At 40.4% G+C, this 17,262-nt stretch overlaps 1 long non-coding RNA gene across 1 annotated transcript; it reads left to right on the top strand.

The window, feature by feature from the left end:
* Positions 1-15,865: 15,865 nt before the first annotated feature.
* Positions 15,866-16,391, top strand: LOC311269622. Its single transcript, XR_014624127.1, has 3 exons — positions 15,866-15,944; positions 16,058-16,124; positions 16,306-16,391. It is a non-coding gene; the product is annotated as an uncharacterized lncRNA (long non-coding RNA).
* Positions 16,392-17,262: the final 871 nt, after the last annotated feature.

Genomic DNA, 17,262 nt, shown 5'->3' with positions numbered 1-17,262 from the left:
ATGTTTACAAGACAGCGACTCTCACCTGACTGTCAGCTGTCTTCCTCATGACTTCCTCACAGAGAATCACAAAGGACATGTCCCAGTCTATACATTGATTACTAAATCTAAAATGCTAAATTCCCATAGTTGGTAATTTTCAGTTGTCAGCGTCAGCAGGTTTCATGAGGCTCATTTTGTTAGCAGCAAGTAATTCTAATTAACCCTGTGAATCAGGTGGGTTTGTCATTTGTCATCCATAGAGCATGTTGATATTAATGGCATTAAGGTCTTTACATGTTGTCCTCCAGATGCTCCAAGACTTCCCTCTGTGTCAGTGAGTCCTTCTGGTGAAATAGTGGAGGGTAGTTCAGTCACTCTGACCTGTAGCAGTGATGCTAACCCAGCAGCTAATTACACCTGGTACAAGGATAATGAAGACTCGCCAAAAGCATCAGGACAGATCTTCACCATCACTGACTTCAGAGCTGAACACAGTGGGAATTATTCCTGCGAGGTCCATAATACAAGAGGACGTTATAAATCTACTTTATATCTGAATGTGACAGGTAAATTACACTCACACACATACATGTGAATATTGCTAACAGTGGACTGAGTTTCTTTACCCACCAAGTGTGGACCTTTGTTTCTGGTCATTTTGAAAAAACAAAAACAGAACAGAAAAATTTACTTTTCCCAAAATATTACTTCAAATGTGTTCTTTCATTTTTTTTTAAACAAATTGCCAAGAGGGGACTTCAGCTACATCAACCTGTCAAAAAGGGGGCTTCCATATACTGCAGTGGAGCTGTCTGTACCCATTCTTTCACCTAATGAAAGTTTGTTTACCAAAGAGACTTTCATTGTTTCATTCAATATTTAAAAAATTCTCTGTGATACTGATTCTACAAAAACAATCATGGTCACTTTAATGGAGAATAAATAATGTTTTACCTTCAAATCATAAGTAATTTGGCTGCATGCACTAATATCAGTGAAGTATGCATTGTGAAAAAGGCTCCCTGCATACACACACACACACACACACACACACACACACACACACACACACACACTGACTTATAGCAATAGAGCTCATGTTTTAATTTTGTAGTTTTGGAGAAGAAATTCAAACCAGAATTTTAATATTTACAATATTAATGAGGTAATAATTCAAAAAATGTATCTTTTCCATAAGTTAATAAACAAGCTGTTCTAAGAGGAAAATAAGGTTCCCAGAATACTGTTTGAAGCTAGAAAGGTGGCAGGGTCCACCACATATAAACAAAGTAGTTCAGTTCAGTAGGTCAGTTTGTTTATTCTGTTTATTCAGTCATGAAAACAAAGACAAGGCAGAAAAAAAAACTCCAGATCTTCCTCTTCTGATTAAAACTTCCAGCCCAAAACTACATAGAGCACCTTTAAAAACCAACACTGACATAGAGAAACTATATATCTACTTGGAGAAATCTCAAAATGTGAAATAATTTTAGCAATTATTCATATTTGGTTATTGTTGTTTTCTATTTGTTTTAACAATCCTGTGCAACTCTTTTCTTGATAGAATATCTGAAATGTATTTCATTTGTATCTTCACTTCTTGAATTGAAACAATATTGTTGTAACATTAATGCAACTAAAACAAATATGAAATCAAATCTCTCTTTACAGTATCTCCAGTTTGGAACTCAACAGTCGTAATGAATACCGTCAGGTTGACTCTGTTGGTCCTGATTCTGATTCCTCTGATTCTAATGATTCTGCGCTCCAGGTAAACTATAAAAATCCATCATTTTATAATCTTTGTTCTTTTATGTTCTTATTTTTTACAAATTTGGCATTCATTATTTTTTTGGCACCATGAAGAACATCTTCTTAAATAGTTTGTTTTGTGTTGTTGGATTCAATCCAGGCACAAGAAAACTCCAGTGAGCCCCACCACTGAACCAAATATCTATGAAGAGATGGAGATGAGGCAGAGACATCCTGGGCTCGAACAACAGGTCCTTTCATGATATTTTTACAGTCTTGTATGTTGGCTTAATATAACTGGAACACAGTTTGCTGTTAATATTTGGACATTGAATTAGAACATAATATTCTCATAATGGTACATTCAGACCAACACGCACAAGTTTGATCACAGGATTATTAATTTTTTTATTCACGTCACTTGCACGGCACACAGCTCGGTGAATTTCAGCGTCTGGAGCTGCGTCGAGATTACGTTACCTGAGGCTGTGTGTGTGTGTTAAAATCAATAAATGTGTGTGTATGTGTTAAAATCAATAAATAGTGACTGTGAACACCAGCAAGTAGACATGGGACTGAATTAATCTGTCTTATCACATTGGTATGAAACCGAAACAACATCAGGTTTGACGAAGAGGGGACAAGCAAACAACTTTTAAAATGCATGTTCCCCAAATGGAGTTCGGATCAATCAGGGCTATGCTGTGCCGAGACATATTTCCATGACTTACCACTTAGTCGAACTTCCTCGCTCACTTTCCTCCATGCACGCTCCTTTCATGGCCTGTCTCATTACGAGTATTTGTTTTATGTACAGCTCTGGGTGTCTGCAAACAGCCACAATTAGTGATTATTATCCTCTCCTCTAATGCTGTTTATTAATCTCCAGACGCCGTAAAAACATCACCACGTGAGTGTGATGGATAGGCTTTCGCAACACAGTGTCACGTGAAGTCTTTGCTTGAGTTCATTTGGTCAACTCACACAGTTGCCTGGCACAAATACACGCATCCTTATTGACTTTATATGTAATCTAGATGTGTGAATGATTCCTCTCGTGATTGGTCTGAATGCCCCACAAGTCATTAACATATATTTGCCATATTACAATGATATCAAACAACAATCAGGAGAGAATTTTTGTCTTAACATCCTCATGTACAAATTTTAGATCAAACCAAATGTCGTGCAGGTTTGAGTTGAATGAGTTGAATCTTACATTAATTTGTCTTTCCACATCAGTTAGACCCTCGAGAACGTGTCAACCTAACTGCAGCACAGACTGAAGACACAGAGCAGAAGGAAGACATGCTGTGAAGTCCAGTCGGGTTGGAGCCTGTTGACAAAAGACTGATCTTAAGTTCATAGTACTGGTTTTGTAATTTTTTTTAAGAGCATAATATTGAAATATCACAGTGGAGAGTGAGGCTGTGGAGGAAGAGGGGGGAGTGGACATACTTTTCAAGCTGTAATATGGGACTTTGTCTCCCTCTTGTGGCAGTTAGGTTTCTCTGCCATGAGCTCTGCTCTTCAGTTTATCTGGAGGGTATAGGCTTAGTCAGGAATGTGTGAACTCATTTGACAATGACTTGAATATAAAAGACTTTCATTTGTGTGTAAAGGTTCCTTTCTCCAGCTTTCAATAGCAGCAACAGACAGTGAGCAACAGCATGTAGCAGAACGTTTAGAAGAATGCAAGCTTCAATTCTTTATTTTGCTTTAAATGTGTTTAGGGTTACAGCATGTAAAATGTTTAATTTTAAATTCAATAAATGACTTTAAAAGAAATACTTAACACACCTGTCTTGACTGCTGAAGTAAAACAAAGTCTGTTCAAAGCAGACACATTGAACATGAACATGTTTTTATATCACTGAAATGTAATATAAGCTCAGTAGCATCATAGATAACTAGACTTTACACTTTCCTAATATTGCCCTGGCTGAAATAAAATAAAAAAGCCTCCACAAATACTGTGTAGATTATCATTAGAGTTCCCTCTCACTGCTGCAGAGGAAGACAGTGTGCAGAAAGCTTAAGATTGCAGCTTTAAACAATTTTTTTTTTTGCGCAACATTAATAAAGACAAATACACTTCAGAGTTGTTCTTCTGCCTCTTCTGTTTACAATAACTGCCTTCAACATGTCGCTATATGTTACACCAACAGATTTGAGACAGGAAGGAGAGTTCAGCACAGCAATCAGTTATTTTGTTAATCAGAGAAGTTCATTAACAGGAGCAGGTAGATACTATTTTAATGTTTATCAGTATTTTTTGGAGCATATCTGCATTATTGTTAAATTGTGACTAATGGTATCTGATGATGGATTCTGCAGACAAATGTAAAGCAGCTGTGGATCCCTCCTGTGGCCAGAGTAGGTTGTGTAGTTCTGTCACTCTTCAGGGTCAGTTCAATTTCCAGACAACTCTTGCACTGAATACTTTGTAAGATTGTATTTCATGTGAGAAAAGTGTCATCTTAAAGAAATATCCACTTTCTAGTTTGCCTTCAGACATTACAGTAATGCCAGTAAAGAGATGTAAGAACTATTTCTTCATTTCATCTTCAGGGTCTGCAAAGATTCAGCCCTTCATGCATATTAATATGGTCAGGAAGAAGGAAGTCAGGCTGGGTTTTAACACCGCGACATCTGTTGAACACAAACACAACCACAGAAGACACACGCTAACACTAACCCTGTCTTCAAAGACCAAGTATATTTCTCTCGCATTTGATTGTGAGGAGAAGCGATGAGTTTAACAGCAGCAGTGAGTGGATTTGTTGTCTTCCTTCTCTGTGTACAAGGTACTGTACATCTACATCTATATTGTAAGACCGTTAGCATGGTGGGTTTTAAGTAAATACAAAAGATTGTATGTTGAGATGTGATGTTATGAAGTGATGTGATCCCTTCAACACCAGACATTCATTTCTCCTTTAAATCGAAATCTCAACAGGATGACCAGCAGAGAGCTGTGTCTGTTTTGTACACCAGCAGCATCTCTTCACACTTATACCTTTAAACTTTATAAACTGCATCATTTAAGACAGTAAAGCTGTGTTTCTGTGGGTGGAAGTGGTGACTGTACATACATTAACACAGAAAAAATGGTCTAAATGATCTATTGAATAAAATTCATGCTGCTCTGTGGAACTCAATTTAAGACATCATTTGCACATGGTAGAATAAATGTAGAGAAGTAACAACATCAAAAAACAGGAGTCTGTATCATGTTTTATACATTATAAGAAATTCCTTACTGTTGGAGTTGCAAGGTGGATAACTAAAGTTTACATAGCAGTCATGAATATATTTGTGTTAACAATGAATGTGTTAGTCAAAATAAGTACTAATGTTGTTCTGTGTGTGTTTCATGCATCACACCCTTCATATTTTGTTTACCTGTTCACTAAGTACTGTGTAAAAATACACAGTGACAATACACTGCTGTTTCTTTACTGCATCCTCCATGTGATTTCCTGCCTCAGTGCTCTTACAGATTAACTGTTGAGATCATGTGTTCATCTTTGCTTTTTAAATAATCACATGAAACAGACTGATTTGTAGATTTCTCTTTGCCTCTGATCACTTTGATATAAACCAGAAATAACATTATACTTTATAGTGTACACACATTTTTGAAACAGATGTTAGAAAGTCTACAAATATGTAAAACAACTTAAAGGGGCTCTGTGGAACTTCTATGATTTGTAGGAAACAGGTTGTTAGCTTATGTTTGTGGAATCTAACCTAATTTTAGCTACTGTTGTAGCGAAGTGGAGAGAGGCACTGAGAGGAGGCGCTCAAGAAGATGTGTTAAGTCACATTCTTTGGACTGTTGCAGAAAATCTGACCCTGAGTCTTTCACAAGGAAATCCACAGCCGGCAGCATTAAACAACTTCAACAAGTCGTCCACAGGCTTGTATAGACACCTGAGAGAGATGTTACAATCTGCTCATATATGGCCAATAGAAAGTGATTCATACATGTACCTTGCTATAAATTGTTACATACAGCCCCTTTAAGTCTTATAACTGAGCTTTTTTCAAGCTTTGCCCATGCTCCACTACTCAGAAGCACATTTTTACTATAAGATTGTCTTTTTGTTACACTGGCTGAAATGGCAGCAGAGCCAAAGTTTTGGGAAGTGTAGCTTCACACTGAAGCTCCCCCACTACAGTGGAAATCTGTCTCCTGATGCTGTATTGAGTTTGCTTTGATACTTTCATTTTTTTTTTTTCGAGTTTTTAATGAACACTTTTGTTCATTTTTCAATTTGATTCAGGAAGAAGAAAACTCTGAGCTCCACCACTGAACCAAATGAACCCATAGAGACTCTGGAGATGAGAGAGGTATTGGGCCACAGTGACGAGAAATTAGCACATTTACTGTAGATGTTTTTATAACAAAGATCAATTGCAGGAAACAGTTCTGCTTTAAACATGTCTGAGTTTGTTGTCATTTAAAATGTAATTGTATCCACGTTCCATTTATGAGGACTTTGACTCTCATCGTGTTGTTGTCTCTCCCCATCAGTTGGAGTCTGATCCTGATTACACCAACATCTCACCTTTGAACAGAGAAACTGCAGCATGTGGCAGAAGTTTTGAGTAGCATGCAGCTTTATGTTTACCTGTGCAGGTACATTACATATGTTAAGGATTATACTTGGTATGCAACATGCTATTTTATCTTTTAATGCTCATAATATAACATTTTAATCTAATGCAGGAAATTGCTTTGAAGAAATACTGATTGGCCTATCACATCACACCTGTCCTGGCAGAGAAAGACATGTGGAACAGGAAGCACAGTATCTCACAGCATGTACATTATATATTAAAACACATTGAAATGTAACATGAGCCCAGCTCTATCACACTCTGTAGCTGTAACATTTTCAAAGTGTTGCAGTAGCTGATTGAAATAAACATCCAGCTTCCAACAACAACTCTGTAGTGTGAACATTATTTCAGTTCCCTCTCTGTGCTGCAGAGGGCGACAGTGTGCAGAAAGTTTTGGATTTCAGCTTTAAACAAACTCTTTTTGTGTTTAGTCTTCAGAATAAAGGTTTTATTCATCAATAATGGACACAAATTAAATGTAAATCGGTCTGTTTTCTCTGACTTGTTCCTTACTTCCTCATTATTTGTCCATTGATGAAACTGAATGTGATAAACTTTGATGCTCACCCTGAAACAACGAGGAACTGATTGATCAAATAAAGCTGACTCACCTGAACTGATGTTATGACCCTGAGTCATTATTGTGTTTGTATTATTGTTGTGTTGCTGATCTGTCTTTCCTCCTCAGTGTGTGTGTGTGTGTTTGTGTGTTTCTGATTGAGAGCAGGTTGGACCTGCTGAGTGGCTGGCTCAGCTTGATTGCTGACACAGGATTGGTCAGAGGGAGGAGAGGAGCCCTTTTTGAACCGCTGGCTGACTGCAATCTCCTTCTCCACCAATCTTCCAATTCCAACATGGACCAGTGTCGAGTCTGACCAGTGTTTAGTTTGTGATATGTAATGCAGTTGTGAATAACTCAGCTGCAGTACAATCTGTGTGTGCCATACAGGATGCTGTTGCAGTAGTCAATTCTGGAGGTGATGAAGGCGTGGATCAGCGTTTCTGCAGCAGAGAAGGAGAGTGATGGCCGGAGACGGGCTATGTTCTTGAGGTGGAAGAAGGCAGTTCTGGTGATTATGATTTATGTGCTTTTGAAATGAGAGGTTGTTGTCAAAGATGACTCCGAGGTTGCGACTGTGTGGGGAGGGAGAGAGGGTGGCGTTGTCTAGGGTGAGGCGGAAGTTGTGAGTGGTTTTGGCGCCGATGATGACCATGTCCGAGGAGTTTGAGGAAGTTAGTTTGCATCCAGGATTTGATTTCAGTGAGGCAGTTGGTGAGTGTGGAGTGGGTGGCAGTGGTGATGGATTTTGTGGAGATGTAGATTTGGACGTCGCCAGCGTAGCAGTGGAAACGGAGACCATGACGCCAAGGGGAAGCATGTATAGGATGAAGAGGAGTGGACCAAGCACTGAACCCTGGGGGACGCCTTAGACAGAGGAGCAGTGGAGGAGGTGCAGTTGTTGATGTGGACAAACTGTTGTCTGTTTGTGAGATATGATTTTAACCAGGAGAGGGCAGTGCCGGTGATGTTGAGGGAGGATTCAAGGCAGGAGAGAAGAATGGAGTGGTTGATGGTGGCGAAAGCTGCAGTGAGGTCCAGGAGGATGAGGATGCTGAGGTGGCCGGAGTCTGCAGAGAGGAGGAGGTCGTCAGTGACTTTAAGGAGGGCTGTCTCTGTGCTGTGTTGAGAGCGGAAGCCGGATTTAAAAAGGTTCAAAGAGGTCGGTGGAGATGAGGTGGGTTTTGAGTTGAGTGGCAACGGTGTGTCCCAGTGTTTTTGATAAAAAATGGAGGTTGGAGATGGGCCAGAAATTTGTCATAATGTCAGGGTTGAGTCCAGGTTTTTTGAGAATAGGGGTGACAGCTGCCAGTTTGAGTGACCGAGGGACTGAACCAGAGCTGAGGGAGGAGTCGATTATTTTTGTGATGAGGGAGGAGATGGCAGACAGTTCTTAACCAGGTAGGATGGGATGGGGTCCAGGGCGGTCCGTGTACGTTTCGTTAGTTTGATTTTTCCTTTAAACCGAACTGTCAGAAAACGAAAGTAAGCTGGTAATGTGGTTTTCCGTTTCAAACAAAAAACCAAAAAACCAAAATTCAGGCTGGTTTTTTGGTTTTTTGGTTTTTGGTTTTAAAACGAAAAAACGAGGAAACCAAAATCAAATTACGGTTAAATTTTGATTGTCTTTTCGTTTTTTGATCTTAAACAGCACATTAAGGCCGATGACTGACCGGAAGTGTCTGAACTTCAAAATAAAAGCCCAGTGAATTAAGTTTTAGCCGTAGACACTAGATGAATGGCCTATAAAAAAAAATTCTTCTTTGTAAATGTTGTGTTTTGAGCACATTAATACATATTCAAAGCTGTGTTTATTTTTACACATTAGCGACAAGCTCATCGTTTAGTTCATCTTCTCCTCGCTGCGCTGGGTCTCTGTCTCCGCTGCGCACGCTGTAGCGCTTCGCTTCCATTCAGTCAGATCATTTTCACAGCGTGTTCTGCCGCCCGTCTCCGGTCCCAACCGGGCTGCGGACACGGAGCAGAGACTGTCCGACAGGCTGTCCCTCTTTGAAGCAGAGGATGAGGTCAGCTTCACTCCCGCTTCTGATCTTAAACAACACTGAACTTCAAAATAAAAGCCCAATGAATTGAATTATAGCCATAGACTGTGCCGACTCAATCCGACCCTGAGATCTCCAACCCCGGGCATATTTGGCAGGTGGCAGCGGCCCCTTTATGGTTCTTTTCTACTGTCCTGATCGTCCCAGCTACACCCAGGCGCAAGAGGGCAAGAGGACTTCTTGTCCCACCACTCTCAGGAGTTGTAGTGGTAACTGTTAAGTGTAGCCTAATTGGCAGCTTAGATGAGGGGATCACCTCCGCCGTGCGTAATAGTCGCGCGTAATGACAGCTCTTCGCCAGTTAAACACAATAAACTGCGCGACTTCTTGCATGTTTGTCTCATGACATGGTGGAACCTACACAGAGGTATGCAGACAGGTGGATCAGGCGGCAAATTGATATGACAGCTGGTTCAGGACTTCTTCGTCCATTTATGGATAAATATGGAGTGGAAGTTGGTTCGTAGCTACATTAACTGAATGTTAGCGTCACACAGCATTATTATATGCCGAAAACAGTGTAGGCTATTACTGGCTTTGTGTGTGCCTGACAGTCTTATCAATGAATCTACAGTTATCCCACTAGCCTACAGTATGTCCGCCCATTGCGAAACTCATTCCGTCGCCAGCAAGCATACAAATCATAATAGTATCATTGTTAAGATTATGTCAGTGACAGACTTCGTTCCAGTGTGATGTTTACAGGACATTGAGTGTAAATCCTCTCTCCACACTGGAGATCCAATCACAACCTTTATTTTCTCCTTTTAAAATCCATGTTGTTCATTTACCAAAAAACACCAGCAGGTGTCGCACTGCGAGCATACCCTCAAGGTCATCTCATCCGAAAAGTTTCATAATTTTTATCCATACTTTGTGCTAAACAGTTTAATTACTACACATGTGGAATTCTGATTAAGTGTCATAATTCCTCTATGTAAAAAAAACCAAAAAAACCAAAAAAACCAAACCCACCTCCCTCCACCTCACATCCATTGAGTCTGGAGTTTATAGGCAGCCAGCTCACCTGTGAGGCCTTTGCCCTGAGAACAAAGGAGCTGGCTGGCCTCATCCACAATTGTTGAGCTGTGTATTTGATGTGACTTACCCATTTCTGTTCCACACACACTAAGTATATTTAATAGTTAAAGAAGATTATTGATGCTAATTTCTGCCCTCTGTCATTACGCGCGACTATTACGCACGGCGGAGGTGATCCCCTCATCTAAGCTGCCAATTAGGCTACACTTAACAGTTACCACTACAACTCCTGAGAGTGGTGGGACAAGAAGTCCTCTTGCCCTCTTGCGCCTGGGTGTAGCTGGGACGATCAGGACAGTAGAAAAGAACCATAAAGGGGCCGCTGCCACCTGCCAAATATGCCCGGGGTTGGAGATCTCAGGGTCGGATTGAGTCGGCACAGTCTATGGCTATAATTCAATTCATTGGGCTTTTATTTTGAAGTTCAGTGTTGTTTAAGATCAGAAGCGGGAGTGAAGCTGACCTCATCCTCTGCTTCAAAGAGGGACAGCCTGTCGGACAGTCTCTGCTCCGTGTCCGGAGCCCGGTTGGGACCGGAGACGGGCGGCAGAACACGCTGTGAAAATGATCTGACTGAATGGAAGCGAAGCGCTACAGCGTGCGCAGCGGAGACAGAGACCCAGCGCAGCGAGGAGAAGATGAACTAAACGATGAGCTTGTCGCTAATGTGTAAAAATAAACACAGCTTTGAATATGTATTAATGTGCTCAAAACACAACATTTACAAAGAAGAAATTTTTTTTATAGGCCATTCATCTAGTGTCTACGGCTAAAACTTAATTCACTGGGCTTTTATTTTGAAGTTCAGACACTTCTGGTCAGTCATCGGCCTTAATGTGCTGTTTAAGATCAAAAAACGAAAAGACAATCAAAATTTAACCGTAATTTGATTTTGGTTTCCTCGTTTTTTCGTTTTAAAACCAAAAACCAAAAAACCAAAAAACCAGCCTGAATTTTGGTTTTTTGGTTTTTGGTTTGAAACGGAAAACCAAATTACCAGCTTACTTTCGTTTTCTGACAGTTCGGTTTAAAGGAAAAATCAAACTAACGAAACCCAGGGCACAGGTGGGGCTTTTCATTTCGGCTTTTCATTTTGGGGCTGATACGTCCATGTTTTTGAATGCATGGTTTGCAAAACAATAAAGAGTCTTATCTTCATTTCATCTTGAGGGTTTACAGGCATTCGGCTCTTCATGCATGTTAATAATGTAAAGAGGAAGGAAGCCAGCCAGTTAACACCTCGATGTGCGTTTAACACAACTGTACTGACCAAAGTGACAAACTGTCACAACATCAACGTCCAGCCTCTTTATGCAGAACTGTTCGGTGAGATGAACTGACATTCAGTACTTCTCATGTATGTGATTGACCTGCTGATTTAACAGACGTGAGGAGAAGCTATGAGTTTAACAGCTGCAGCAAGTGGATTTGTTGTCGTCCTTCTCTCTGTTCAAGGTACTGTACGTCTACATTTATACTGTAAGACTGTTGCATGGTGGGTTTTATAGTAAAGACTTCATGTGTGATGTCGTGCAGTGTGATGTGATCCCTGATACACCAGACATTCACTTGTCTTTCTTTATATTGAAGTCTTTACAGGACGACCAGCACAGAGCTGGGTCTGTTTTTTACACCTGAGACATCTCTGTACACTTCTACCTTAAACTTTATAAACTGCACAGGTAGAGACAGTAAAGCTGTGTTTGTGTGGATGTACAGTGACTGTACATACTGTACATTAACAAAAGAGAAATCTGAAGAGAATTATGTTAAATAAAATGAATTGCTCTGAGGAACTTCCTCCATCGTTCAGACTTCCTCCAAACTCAACTTGAGCCTGCGTTCGTACGTGTTAGAGGCTGGTCGATGTGCTCCGATAGCATAATTAACAAAGGAACCAGAGTTCAGAAATAACACCAGTCGGTATCATGTCTTTCACGTTACAACAAATTAAATATCGTTAGAGTCACAAAAAATGAACAACACGTGTAAGTCGCACAATTAACATTTTTGTATAAAGAATGGGATTAAAATGAGTTTATAAAGTGGAGGTGTTGCTTGTAGTAATGAAGCCACAGAGAATTATCACCCAACTCCAGTTCCTGTCAGCTTCAGAGTTGTTTTGTTTTATTTTTCTAACTTATTGTTTGAATTCACTGTGTTCTCATCAGTCTCGTTTCGTGCAGCAGCAGCTGTTTTCACTGAATAATCTCTACAAACCAACTGTACCTGCCTAGCACCAACAACAAAGTTAGCATCTGGCTGGAGTCCAAAGTAGAGTATTTAGCTGTTAGACAGATATTTCCCTCAGTATTTGTGACTCTTTCTTGCTTCAGGATAAATTTGTCAGTGTTTTCTATCTGAGAAAAGTTGCTCAAACCTCAGAGTTCTGCATTTCTCTACAGCTCTCATTCACACTCTGCAGCAGCCTGACCACAGGACGATGAGCAGCCAGCAGACACTTTTTCATGCGTCACTTCTTATAAGTACTTCTCTCTAAGTACTGTGTTAAAGTACACAGTGTCAATACACTGTTGCTCTTTCACTGCAGCCTCTGTGTGATGTCCGTCCTCAGTGCTCTCAGAGATCATGTGCACGTCTTTCACTGTTCCTTTGCTTTAAATATTCTCATGTGAACCTTAATGACTTGTACATTTCTCCAAACATCTGTTGACTTTCATGAACCACAAATGCCACTGAAACTTGATTTACAGTATCAACCCATTTTTAAAACAGACCTTAAGAGAAACGTGTGATACAGAATAAGTCTTACGTACCGTTCTAGTTAAGATAACGGAGACTGCCCAAAAACCTGTTGATGAATTTTTATTCATCTGATTAACACGGGTGAGAAAGGAGATTCAGGAGACGTGATGCCTTACGTTGAAGTATTTAATGAAGCTCCATGGAGGAGAACAAAGCTCAACAGTACATGTAGTGAGACAGTGTATTGCTTCACCAGTGCTGAAGGACACTTCCTGGTCTCTGACTATTTCACCTGCTATTGAATACTGCTTGTTTGAGTCACGTTGTAATTGATGGATTTTGATTTGATTTTGAGTCTGATTGTAGTTTCTGATGTTCTCTGTGTTACAGTGATACAGGGTCAGGATGGCTGGGGAGTGACTTACAGCTCTACTGAGATCTGTGCCTTAAAAGGATCAACAGTGGAAATAAACTGCACATACACATACCCATCCAGAATAGATGGTGGTGATATTGAAGTTAAGGAAACATTCTGGTTTACTAAACTGAGTGGAAATCAACCTGTGGATCTGAGTACAGACTCAGATTATCAAGGTCGTGTTGAGTACAGTTGTTATGAGAAGAGCTGCACTCTGAGAATCACAGACCTGAGAGAGAGCGACTCAGCTGAGTACAAGTTCAGCTTCATAACAAACCAACCAGGTGGGAGATATACTGGTTCACCTGGAGTCACTTTGAGGGTCACAGGTAACATTTTCATTCATATCTTAATTATTTCCAAATGTTCAACATCTAGACAACAATAATATAAATGTGTTGTGTGTGTGTGTATGTGTATGTTGACAGTTTGTCTAAAATAACATTCTTGTTTCTTCTTCACATCCAGATCTCCAGGTGAAGGTAAGCAGATCCTCAGATCCTAGCAAGAGAGACCTGAAGTGTCACAGCAGTTGTCGTCTACCTGGTCGTTCTTCCTACATCTGGTACAAGAATGGACAGAAAATTCAGTCACAAACATCTTCTACTCATTCAGTCCCTTTTGGTAAGAGAGACAGTTATTCCTGTGCTGTTGAAGGACATGAGGATTTCCCCTCTCCTCCAGTGTGTGAGTTTACTACACTAACATAACACCATCTGATGGAGTCTTATAACTACATGTATTTTAATATGGAGACCCTCATTGTGACTCTTCATCAACTCTGGTTTAAAAATGATCAAAACTTTGTTTTATCTTTCAGGTGTCACAGGTCAAACCTGCTACAGAGTGATTTACACTGACAGAAGCATCTGTGCCTTCAAAGGCTCATCAGTGGACATTTCTTGCACTTACAGCAGTTATGACATTATCAGATCTAAATTCTGGTTCAGTCCTGAACGTTCTCATCAGTGGCAGAGTCCTTCACAGCCTGAGGACCTTAGTGAAGACTCCCAGTTTACAGGTCGTGTTCAGGTCCTTGAAACAGAGACAGGACGCTCCACTCTGAGAATCACTGACCTGACAGAGAGTGATTCAGCTCAGTATCACTTTAAATTCACAACACAATGGTCTGAATGGAGGAGTAGTTTACCTGGTACAACTCTGACTGTCACAGGTACTGATGAACACACACTGATGTAAAACATCAACATAGTACATTTAGAAACAGTGAACATGTTGAAAATGATGGATCATCATGAGTTTGTGTAATAATGACTGTTGTGTTGGCACTAATGTTCACTGCTAGTTCTAGGAATAGTAACTGCTGTGTTGTCGTGTATGTACATCTATCACTGATTTCTGTCAGAACCAGTGATAATAATATTGTTTCTTGTTCTCATATCCAGCTCTGCAGGTGCAGGTGACCAGAACAACAGTCCACCAGTCTGATACTGAGGCAGAGCTGAAGTGTCACAGCAGCTGCAGTCCAGCTGGTCGTCTTTCCTACGTCTGGTTCAAGAACGGACAGAAAGTCACAGGGGTGGAGACATCTTCTTTTAAAGGCCGGGTTTATCCTGGAGACATCATCTCTTGTGCTTTGAAAGGACATGAGAACTACGGCTCTCCTTCAGTGTGTGAGTTTGATCCACTGTATCAGGAAAAAGACATTCATACACACTGGCTGCAAATTGCAGACAGACACATGTGTAAAGTACAAAGTGTAAAGGACAAAGATGCATTTCATTCACAACAGTCAATTATCTGTGATAACATATTCTAATGTTTCATTAATACATGTTCATATCTTCTCCAGATGCTCCAAGACTTCCCTCTGTGTCAGTGAGTCCCTCTGCTGAGATAGTGGAGGGCAGTTCAGTGACTCTGACCTGTAGCAGTGATGCTAACCCAGCAGCTAAACACACCTGGTACAAGAAGAATGGAGATCCAGACCTTCAACCTCTCAGTAAAGAACCACAGCTTGTCTTCAGCTCCATCCAGTCCTCTGACTCTGGAGAGTATTACTGTACAGCTGAGAACGAGCTGTGGGGGAGGACGTCTGAATACATCTCTATTAATGTGACATGTGAGTGAGACAGATTAAATGTGTCCAGTCTTTGCAGGAGAACATTTTACTGTCATGTCTACGTTCTTGTGCTCCACATTCTCAGTCTGCTGTAATTCACTGAGCAGCTCCAGGAGACTTAAGGAGTTTTCTGCTGTTTTGGGACCCAGATTCAAACAGTGCTACACACAGCTGTTCAAACTTTATGGTTTGAATACTACACAATCTATTGTTGTAACACACTTAACCTATTCTCTTAATATATCTCTAGATGCTCCAAAGCTTCCCTCTGTGTCAGTGAGTCCCTCTGCTGAGATAGTGGAGGGCAGTTCAGTGATTCTGACCTGTAGCAGTGATGCTAACCCAGCAGCTAATTACACCTGGTACAAGGAGAGTGAAGACTCACCAAAAGCATCAGGACAGATCTTCACCATCACTGACTTCAGAGTTGAACACAGTGGGAATTATTCCTGTGAAGCCCAGAACAGAAGAGGACGTCATAACTCCACCTTACAGCTGATTGTTGTGGCAGGTGAGACACTAACTGGTTGATTAACAGACAATAACACCTGGGAAACTGATCAATGAATCAAACCCTACTGGTGAGGTCCACTACAGTCTATCTAATAACTGTCTATGTCCATTTCCAGGGAGCTCGATGATAAACATCATCAGGTTGACTCTGGTGGTTGTGATGTCGGTTCTGCTGCTTCTGTTTTGTCTGTGGATGAGGTGAAACCACAAACATTAATCAGTTCCATCACTGATCTGTTACTTTGAATATTTACTTTCATGTTTTTTGAGTTTTTAATGAACATTTTTGTTTGTTTGTCAATTTGATTCAGGAAGAAGAAAACTCTGAGCTCCACCACTGAACCAAATGAACCTATAGAGACTATGGAGATGAGAGAGGTATTGGGCCACAGTGACGAGAAATTAGCACATTTACTGTAGATGTTTTTATAACAAAGATCAATTTCAGGAAACAGTTCTGCTTTAAGAATGTCTGAGTTTGTTGTCATTTAAAATCTGATTGTATCCACGTTCCATTTATGAGGCCTTTGACTCTCATCTTGTTGTCTCTCCCCATCAGTTGGAGTCTGATCCTGATTACACCAACATCTCACCTTTGAACAGAGAAACTGCAGCATGTGGCAGAAGTTTTGAGTAGCATGCAGCTATGTTTACCTGTGCAGGTACATTACATATGTTATGGATTATACTTGGTATGCAACATGCTATTTTATCTTTTAATGCTCATAATACAACATTTTAATCTAATGCAGTAAATTGCTTTGAAGAAATACTGATTGGCCTATCACATCACACCTGTCCTGGCAGAGAAAGACATGTGGAACAGGAAGCACAGTATCTCACAGCATGTACATTATATATTAAAACACATTGAAATGTAACATGAGCCCAGCTCTGTCACACTCTGTAGCTGTAACATTTTCAAAGTGTTGCAGTGGCTTATTGAAATAAACATCCAGCTTCCAACAACAACTCTGTAGTGTGAACATTATTTCAGTTCCTCTCTTTGCTGCAGAGGGTGACAGTGTGCAGAAAGTTTTGGATTTCAGCTTTATATCCTGCCTGCGTTCCCAGCCCACAGGAGCTTGTGGGCGTCTAAACTAAGGGAAACAGGCTTCAGCTTGAGCGGCCGTCTTCCGCTTGGTCCTAGTGCTTGTCGGGTCTCTGTTTACTATAGCGTAACATTGATTTTGGACGGTAAAATCCACATCATCACATCACATCATAATCACAACAGCCTTTAGAAAAATTGCATGTCCCCCCCCACCTCTTGGAGAAGAGATTAAAACTCAGAATATTATATTATTAATAGTAACAATATTAATGAGGTAATGATACAAACTCAGAAATACTTATTATTTCCTTAAGTTAATTGTAGTGCTTCATGCAATTAATCATTAATATTGCACAATCATGCCTCACGCGGGGCACCATATATAGTGCTTCATGCATCATTAATAGGGAATTTGGGGTTAAATTTGTTAACAATAATTAAGGATTATCAGGGATAATTATT

Source organism: Pagrus pagrus (genome assembly GCF_965226575.1).
Source record: "Pagrus pagrus genome assembly, chromosome: 2".
NCBI classification, from domain to species: domain Eukaryota; kingdom Metazoa; phylum Chordata; class Actinopteri; order Spariformes; family Sparidae; genus Pagrus; species Pagrus pagrus.
Note: the sequence above shows the minus strand (reverse complement) of the source record. Positions and strands in the feature narration are given on the sequence as shown.